This window comes from Salvelinus sp. IW2-2015, linkage group LG11 (genome assembly GCF_002910315.2).
Source record: "Salvelinus sp. IW2-2015 linkage group LG11, ASM291031v2, whole genome shotgun sequence".
NCBI classification, from domain to species: Eukaryota; Metazoa; Chordata; class Actinopteri; order Salmoniformes; family Salmonidae; genus Salvelinus; species Salvelinus sp. IW2-2015.
This window is the reverse complement of record NC_036851.1, coordinates 25,532,951-25,542,708: the sequence shown is the minus strand read 5'-3', so window position 1 is coordinate 25,542,708 and position 9,758 is coordinate 25,532,951.

The window sequence follows — 9,758 nt, the reverse complement described above, 5'->3', positions numbered from 1 at the left end:
TTGAAAACGACTGTCTAGTAATGATCAACAAGCAATTGACAGAGCTTAAATAATTAAAAAAAGAATAATATGCAAATGTTGCACAATCCAGTTGTGTAACGCTCTTAGAGACTTACCTAGAAAGACGCACAGCTGTAATCGCTGCCAAAGGTGATTATAACATGTAAATTAGATAGTTCTGTATTTAATTTTCTATAATTTTGCCAACATTTCTAAAAACATGTTTTCACTTTGTCATTATGGGGTATTGTGTGTAGATGGGTGAGATTTTTTTAATGCAGGTTGTAACAAGAAAATGTGGAATAAGTCAAAGGGTATGAATACTTTCTGAAGGCACCGTGTGTATTTCAGTCTACAGAAGGACTGCTATATGACAAACTGAGCTCAACTGTAATTTATTCAGACTGAAAACTGAACAAATTCTAATGGGTAAGAAAAACTCTCAAAGACTTGAGTTAGGCCTACGCATGCGTGTGCATTCACACACAGACACACACAGTCACACACACACTCCCACACACACACCTCCCACTGTGATGTTGAGATAGCGTCTGTGCGATAGCAACACGCCGCTTTGCTGGCGGAGCTAACGATGTGGCAGAGCAGATGTTAAAGCTCTCATCTCTCTGCTCTCTTATGTAATTCACTTTTTATCTGCTTTAATCCCCACCGGTATAATTAGGCCAATAAAAACAGTGACTCATTAGCATAGTTATGTAAGCTGAACTAATGAACTGTACTCAATCCTACCAGGAAGGGAGAAGTAGGGGCGGCAATCCATGAGCTCTCTGCCACACCCCTGTCACTCGCCATATGATCATAATCACACGTCACCCATTCTCAAACATGCATGTCAACCCCATAGAAACATGCATGTAAACGACATATGAACACATCAAATGCAAGAATCACACGGACATGTTGGAAACACAAACTTTGGACTCTGGGGTGGAAATCCCAGTTGCTGCCTAGACAGAGCCTGTGACATGGCAGGAAATGGGTGAGGGGTGAAATGAGACGTTGAGGGATAAGATAAAGTGGTGAGGGGTGAGTGAAAGGGGTGAAGGGTGAGTGAAGGGAATGTTAGGGGCTGGAGAGGGTTGACATGATGGATGGGCAGAAAGGAAAGAGGGGAGGGCAGGACAGCGTTATAGGATAGCTGGGTGTTAGTGCAGGTCAGTAGGGACACTGTGAGGAGCTGGGCTCTGTCAGTAACTGACCTAGAGAGAAAGAAAGATAGATAGAGCAAGAGAGAGAGGTACCAAGCAGAATATAGATGGGGTTGAGGCATGGAAGGAGATGCTATGGCAAGAAGGGTAGAGCAGAGAGAGAGAGAGTAGAGCAGAGAGTCAAGCACCCTCCAGGGTATAGACTTCACCATGACTACTGTCTTCTGTCCTCCTCCTCTCCACGGCTTCTCTGTATGGCTGTATGATGTCTTACAGCTACAATTTCTATTCATCTTCATTCTCTCCATTTCTGCTTTTTGTCTCTGCACCCTTTGCCGTGTGTGTTTGTGCGTTTGTGTGTGTGGCGGGCCGGTGTGTGTAGCGTTAGAGCTGGAGTTTGAGATAAGCCTCTCCTAAACACTGTTACATCAACAGAGCTGCGCGCCGCCAGCTAAGATTAGGAACACCCAGCCTCCTCTCCTCCCTTCAGCTTCGATGTCAAACTCTCCCAGTCCCTCTCTCCCTCTCTCCCTTCTGTAATTTCACCAGTTCTGAAAGTAACTCTGCCTAAGATTACAGGCATCAGGGGCTAGTCTTTATCTCTCTGTTTTAGACAGAGGAGGAGAGAGAGGAGAAGTAGGGAAGGAAGGAATAAAAGAGGCTTCTAATAATTGCAGCTGGGTTGTTTTAATTGTGCTCAACAAGGTTATTATAGTAAACGAAAACTGAACCTAAAATACAAAATACAATTGTAAAGTCTATTTAGTAAACTGAAATAAAAATGGAAAACATTTGAAAAACTAAAACTATACTGAAAATATTATCTTTGACTGCAAAGGAACTAAAATAAAAAACATAATAAGTCATGTTTCTTTTTTTCTTCTAATCTTTGGCCAAAAATCAAATGGGGTTTTCAAGCTTTTGCTCTAATGGGATTTTTGAGCTTCTGAATCTGGCGGGTAAATGTTGCCAGTAGATTCGTTTCAAATAGTTTCAAATAGGCCTAGCTTGTGCATCACTATCACTAGCTATCACTAGCTAACAGGGAAGAAATCCAAGGGGGACCACAGAGTGTGACTGGGCCAAGCTAGAACAGCTTGTGAAGTTGGTGGAGCCATTTGCAATCCACACTGACCAACTTGTTGACCAATGACTGAGCCAAGCTAGAACAGCTTGTGAAGTTTCTGGAGCTGTTCGCAATGCACACCGACCAACTTCAAATGTACAGCCAGTCGCTGTCGGATGTGGTGCTTTGCCTTCTCAACCTTGAGGCACACTTGCAGTTAACTACTGTTGCAAAATAATTGGCCCAGGTCGTCCTGAAGTCACTGCATGAGTGCTTCGCATGCATACTGAATCCTTTGCAGCCAACTTCAATACAACCCCTGCAGCAGCTTGCCTGATGTACACAAGTGTGTCTCTGGCACCTCGCTCAACAGAGATGGAGCTACTGATGAGGGAAGCAGAGTCGTTTAACCCTATTTGAAGGTGTAAGTCAGTGATACATGTTTAATATTACATAAACATAACATGTCAAATGTGCCATGACTTCATTTGTTGTTTTTTCCTCTCTCTTTCTGTCAGATAAGGTTAAAGGTACTTGATTCTTATTACATCTACTACTAACAGTTGGATTAGTGTAAACATGGGAAAGAGAGCTTTTTTCCACCATTATTTTTACATTAGTCTAGATGCTTATCCTTTAAATCCAAGTCACATTAGGATTGATTTATAATTTAAACCTAACCAAACCTATGTCCTGACCATGGAGTTGTATGGAGTCCTCTAGTGGCCAAAAGCCCGTGTTAGCATGTGTAGTGCCATTGAGGACTTTCTCCATTTTGATTTAGTCAATTGGGCGGGATTTCCAACTTCATTGGCTGATCCCCCTGATGACGGGGTTGGAGTCATGACAGGCAGGTCATCAGGAGGGCTCAGCCAATGAATTTTACTAGTTACTAGTTAAATAACGGTTACATTTAAAAATTAAAAATGTACTTGTGAAGAAGAACATTTACTATTTTAAGATTGAGATGGTCTCTGTGGCACTGCACATGCTCTCAGAGATGCCATCATGACACAGATACAGAGATTTTATGTTTATCCAAGGCTATGGTCCTGGCCAATACCTTATGTATTACTGCCCCCCAGTGGCAAGAAGTGACATCCCAAAAAAAGGAACTATTGTACTACAACACATAAATGGCTCCTAGCCTTGGACACATAGGCTACTTTGTGTCCCTAACACTATAACGAAATAATATTAAAAATAATTATAGAAATTAAACTAAATAAAAACGAGTAAATCAAGTCTGAAAACTAACTGAAACTAAACTGAATTTCAAATAATAATCAAAAAACATATAGAAAAAAAAAAAAAAAATGAATATTAAATCACAAAACTACAACAACCTTGGTGCTCAGTCTCCCCAGTGTTCAGGGCAAGCAGGAGAGGGACTGAGCCACTGTAGTGTTTCTCGCCAAGCTCTTTCTCCTCCGCGCAATAACACACACACACACAACAGTGGCAGTCGGTGACGTTTAAGATGAAGGAGGGCGGTTTATTTTTTTATAAGCATGGCCTTATTTCTGTTGCAGCATATTGGATGACTGCCATTCATACTCCATTCACCCAGTTCAATGTAACAGTGATAGGTTTAGGCAAGTGCATGACGTTCAAATGTTCCCTATACCCGTCATGAGGTTTCTACAACATAGCCTATGAATCAAAGTTTACAACGTAGATGCACGCAGGTCGGGAGAAACATTTGGACAGACGATGACACATTCAATACCGCCTTGCACACTCTTGCCTGCATCTAGCTGATCTAGGGTGTAGTAATTAGTCCAACAGTTGCAAACAAGAGTTTCTATTGGACAAATTCAACAGAATTAGCAGAATAAATACACCACTGATCACATGTAAACACAGTTCACTTTCATAGCAGCCACGTTGTATTCCTTCTCGCATATATGTGCTCTCCTCCTCTCCGTTTCCCTTCGCTTGTGGACTTCAATGCACAACACATCAGCTGTATGTGACCAGGCTTAATAAAATATCCAAGCCAAACCATATCATAACCGCTACACACAGCCTACATCGTTCTCACCATTTTAGCTAAAATAACATTATAGTCAACATAACTAATAGGACTAATGCATTAGTAAACCTGCTACAATCATGCAGTAATGTTACAGTGTAGTCAGTAAACAGTTTAGCAGTTACACCGGCATTAAATTAGTAAAACCTTGACTTGGAAGAGTTCTAGTGTTGTGTTGGATAGTCATAGCTAGCTATCTAACACAGCATCCCTCTGTTTGAGCAGGGTGTTTGAGTAGGCTAAACTAGCTAGCTGCATTTGCTAGCTAAGTACGTAAAACTGAAATTGAGAAAAAAAATCACAAAATCTCTCTCTATCTGTCTCTTGCTTCTCCTTCATTTTCGAAGAAATTAATGTGTTCAAAACTGTTCAACTATTGTCTTTCTCTCTCTGAGTCAACTACTCACTGCATTTTATTCACTGCAGTGGTAGCTACCTGCAGCTTATGATTTTAGTACTAGAATAATTCTCTGATCATTTGATTGGGTGGACAACATGTCAGTTCATGCTACAAGAGCTCTGGTGGGTTGGAGGACGGAAGCTAGCTGTCCTCCGGCCACACCATGGTGCTACCATACAGAGTCCTTTTGAGGCAACTGTAGACCTTCATTGCAGAACAGGGTGTTTTAATCAATTATTTGGTGACCTGTCAATATATTTAGTATAGTTTTATCTAAAAGGGATTTAATTTAAATGTGTAACTAGTTATATTTTTATGAAATTCACTTAGGAGGATGGTCCTCCCCTTCCCCCTCTGAGGAGCTTCCACTGACTCACACACTGTGTTCAACCAAAATAACGCACACACAAACACATCCGCTTGCGTTGTTCAACCACAATACCCCCCTCCGCTCCACACACACACACGCCATGTTCAACCTCAGTAACACACACACGCTGTGTTCAACCAGACACTTGGTACACATTCACAACAACAGCTGTTATTGTGCTGCTATTTCTCCCTCACGTAGGTAATGCCAACACGGACTTGTGACCTTTGTTTAAAAATTGAATGTGAGTGTGTGTGTATGAGTGAGGGTTTTTCATTCAGATAGATAAGATAGCAAAACCTTCTGTTCTCCTGTTTGTACCTAATGAACACGACCCAGGTTGCCGATGTCACTGGGATTCAGGTTTTATATAACGACATTTAGCACGTTTAGCCAGAAGAGAGAACATTTTGGTCTTAATTTAGGTTCTTATTACCTCTCGTCCCACCCACCTACCCCCCCTCTTTCTTTCTTTCTTTCTTTCTTTCTTTCTTTCTTTCTTTCTTTCTTTCTTTCTTTCTTTCTTTCTTTCTTTCTTTCTTTCTTTCTTTCTTTCTTTCTCTATCTCTCTCTCTCTCTCTCTCGCTCTCTCTTATCTGATAGTTCACTCTTTTCCCATTAGTTGGAAGATTATTTAATCAGATGTATTATTGTGGTTCCTAAACCTATCCTGTCCTCTCCCCTCCCCTCCTCTCCTCCTGTACAGTAGTGAACAGAAAACACATAAAGAGACATTCTCTGCCATTAATCACACTGACAGGGATTTTGTTGTCAGTTAGCAGCTGTGTGCTGAGGAACATTACTCCACTGTTCCTGCCGTGCTCACATACACACATGGACAGACACACACTCACTCACACACACAAACACGAACAGACACATGCACCTAAATGCACAAAAAATAATGTGTAGATGTGTTTGAGTGTGTTAATTACAGTTTTTTACAATCCCTTTAGCACTAATTTTGGAACCTTGATGTCAATATACAAAACTCTAGACACAAAACTCACAACCTATGATCAAAATGCAAATTTTTCAAAACTCTAACACTTTTTCCAATTGCTTGGATACAATACACATAAAGCTAAGATCATTTGTTCATTGAACTAAAATCACCTGTTCAAAATGACACAACTTAACATCAAAGTATTACCATTTCAAAATGCAATTCACATTACATCTGAGATGACTGTCTTTCTAACTATCAATTGATACAACTGCTCAAAATGATAAGTAACTGTTGCATTACTCTTAATGCATAGTTTTATGGAAACTGACAAACAATATTCCATGTTTAGATCATGAAAGTTTCAGGATAACGAGATCCATTGACACCAATTACCGTGGAACATGAACCAATTGGACTACATTATCTATGGATGTAATATTTCATCATCATTCTTTATCAGACACTGTTTCTATGGTCCCATGTACCACTTTTCCAGACCATGTTTTCAGATTTGACATTAATGTACTCTAACCGGCCACTTTATTAGATACACCTATCTAGTACTGGGTAGGACCCCCTTTTGCCTCCACAACAGCCTGAAATATTCACGGCGTTGTACGTTAAGAGATGCCATTCTGCACACCACTGTTTTAAACAATTGTTATTTGAGCATTTGTGGCCTTTCTGTTAGCTTGAATGAGGCTGGACATTCTCCTCTGACCTCTCTCATTAACAAGGTGTTTTTGCCCACAGAACTGCAGCTCACTGAATGTGTTTTGTTTATCGCACCATTCTCTGTAAACTCTAGAGACTATAGTGCATAAAAATCCCAGGAGGGCAGCTGTTTCTGAGATGCTAGAATCACCATGTGTGTCATCAACAATCATACCACGGTCAAAGTTGCTTAGATTACGCATCTTACCCTTTCTAATGTTTGGTCGAACAACATCTAAAGCTCTCTACTCTATATACTCTATATATTCAGTTGCAGGTAGTCACATGATTCGCTGTTCGAATGTAACCTTCCTTGACGGGCTAAATCAGGTTTGTAGAGCTGATGGCATGACCTATGTCATTGTGTGGGAAAATGTCACGTTCCACCATGCTCAAATGGTGCAAGCATGGTTTCAGGCCCATCCACAATTTACCACCCTGTACTTACCCCCATACTCTCCTTTCCTAAAACCCGATTGAGGAATTTTTCTCCACATGGAGGTGGAAGGTACAGTGGGGCAAAAAAGTATTTAGTCAGCCACCAATTGTGCAAGTTCTCCCACTTAAAAAGATGAGAGAGGCCTGTAATTGTCATCATAGGTACACTTCAACTATGACAGACAAAATGAGAAAAAAAATCCAGAAAGTCACATAGGATTTTTTATTTATTTATTTGCAAATTATGGTGGAAAATAAGTATTCAAAGAAACCTATGAGTGATTTTATTGTACTTCATCAATACATTTCATATTTTGTTCAATGATTCTACTGTGTCTATAGTATTCTCTTTACTAGTCCTTTTACAGTGATGTATTTACGTGTCGTACCATAATGAGACATATTTTGTATCACATATTTTGTACTACAATATTTAATGATTGAACGAACAACTACACAGTGAAACTATCGGTATCTTGTGTGTGGGTGATCTAAATGAATGTTCCTATGGTATTTCATGATAAATGAGTTATTTGAACCAATGATTCTGCAAGTGCAAGGTTTCTTTAAAGATTTGAATGCACAATGCAATGTTTTGAACATTGGACAGACTGTGTTACAAGTGATGACCGTTTTGAGTTTTGTGTCTAGAGTTTTAAAAAATGACCATAAGGTTCTGAAATTAGTGCAAAAGGGATTGTAAAAAACTGTAAGAAGTCACACTTATTTGAGCAGGTAAAGCATGCTAAATGATCATTGTCCGTCACTCTTTGCTGTTGAAGACATTGTCCAATGAAAGTGTGAATGGGAATATGCTTCTGGGTAATAATGTTATTTTAACAAAGTTGACCCTAGTAACATTAGTCTAGAACCTGATATGCTTGGAAAGATGTTTGTGTTTGGCAGTGTGTGTTGATGTGTGCGGGTGTATATGTGTGTGTGTTTAAGGATTTTCTGGCTAGTACTGAATCATTATAGTGAGTTGACCATGCAGATGAATCATAGCCAACCACACACAGTTTTTTAGTGTATGGTGTTTTATGTCCCTCTGCTGTGTGTGTGTGTGTGTGTGTGTGTAGTGTGTTGTGTGTGTGTGTGTGTGTGGTGTTGTGGTGGTGTGTGTTGTGTGTGTTGGGTGTGTGTGTGCCGTGTGTCCTGCGTGTTGTGTGTGCGTGCAAGCGTGGCTGCCGTGCACAGCGTCGGCTGCGTATGTGTGTGTGTGTGCAGTCTGTGGGATTATCGACTGTGGCCATCCCTGTGCTGGAATGACAACTGTGGGACTCATCCTGATCCAGGAACATACTACAGTGATCTACCAGGCTGAAACTCTCTCTCACCCACTTCCCATGATGCCACACTCCTAGTTTCCAGCCTCCCCCGGTTTTTCCCCATAATCTTTCTTACTCCGCACGTTGCTTTCACGACCCCCTCCGCCTCGCTCTCACAAGTATCGTTTTCTCAAGTGACAAAGTTGAAAGCCCAGCCAGCATGGTGACAGTCTCTTTTTTACCCAATATCTCCCCCTGTTCCTCCTCTCTCCCTCCTGCGTTTTCTCATTCTTTCTCATCGACTCTCCTTCCTCTGCTCATTTCTATAAGAATCTCTCTTTAATCAGCGATAAAGGGGTCCTGAAGAGAAGAGAGACGAGGAAGACGAGAAGAGAGAGAGAGAGCAGAGAGAGGAGAGAGAGAGAGAGAGAGAAGAGAGAGAGAGAAGAGAGAGAGAGGAAGAGAGAGAGGAGAGACGGCTATAAGACGGCACAGATGTAGCGATTACCTCATAAATTTGATCACGTCTTTTGTTGCTGGAGAATTTTTCCTGCAAAACAAGGAAATGCACATTTGTAGTGTATCATATTTTTTACAAAGGCTTCCTAATGTTGTAAAATTTTTCACTTTAAAACATGTCATACTTGTTTTCTGCATATCAAAAAAATAGTATCAAATTATAAATACACATAGATTTCAACATTTCGTTGCTACGGATTATTTTTTCCCATGTAGAAACTGGCTCGAAATTAAGATCTACACCTGTGACAGATCAAGGTAATGATCCTAGCTGTCTCCTCAGCAGTGTAATTGCTCTTATGAAGATTTGTCGTCAGGAATCCTAGCAATCTATTTCAGTCTCCTTTAATGCTCCCATAAAGGTGTGTGTGTGGTGTGTGTTGTGTGGTGTGTGTGTGGTGTGGTGTGTGTGGTGTGTGTGGTTGTGTGTGTGTGTGTGTGTGTGTGGTGTTGTTGTGGTGTGTGTGTGTGTGTGTTTGTGTGTGTGTGTGGTGTGTGTGTGTGTTGTGTTAAGACTCTGAAAATGGGAGTTTTATAACACCTTAAAAAATTATATAATGCTGCTGTTTCCGAAAGTGCGGAACCCAAGGGTAAAGTGACACGCTTTCTCCCATTATCCTCTCCTCAGTTCCACATCTTCCAACCCAGAACCTCCCTATAACACACACACGCGCGCGCACACATACAGAGAGAGAGTCTGTTTGGGTCTCTATGGAGAACTATGTCAGTCTGTCAACATTCAGGGTCTCTAAACAAGTCAAGACAAGTCACCAGTGTTTTCTACACAACAGCATAACAGTTCTCTCTGCTACCATCATTTGGTACAGTGT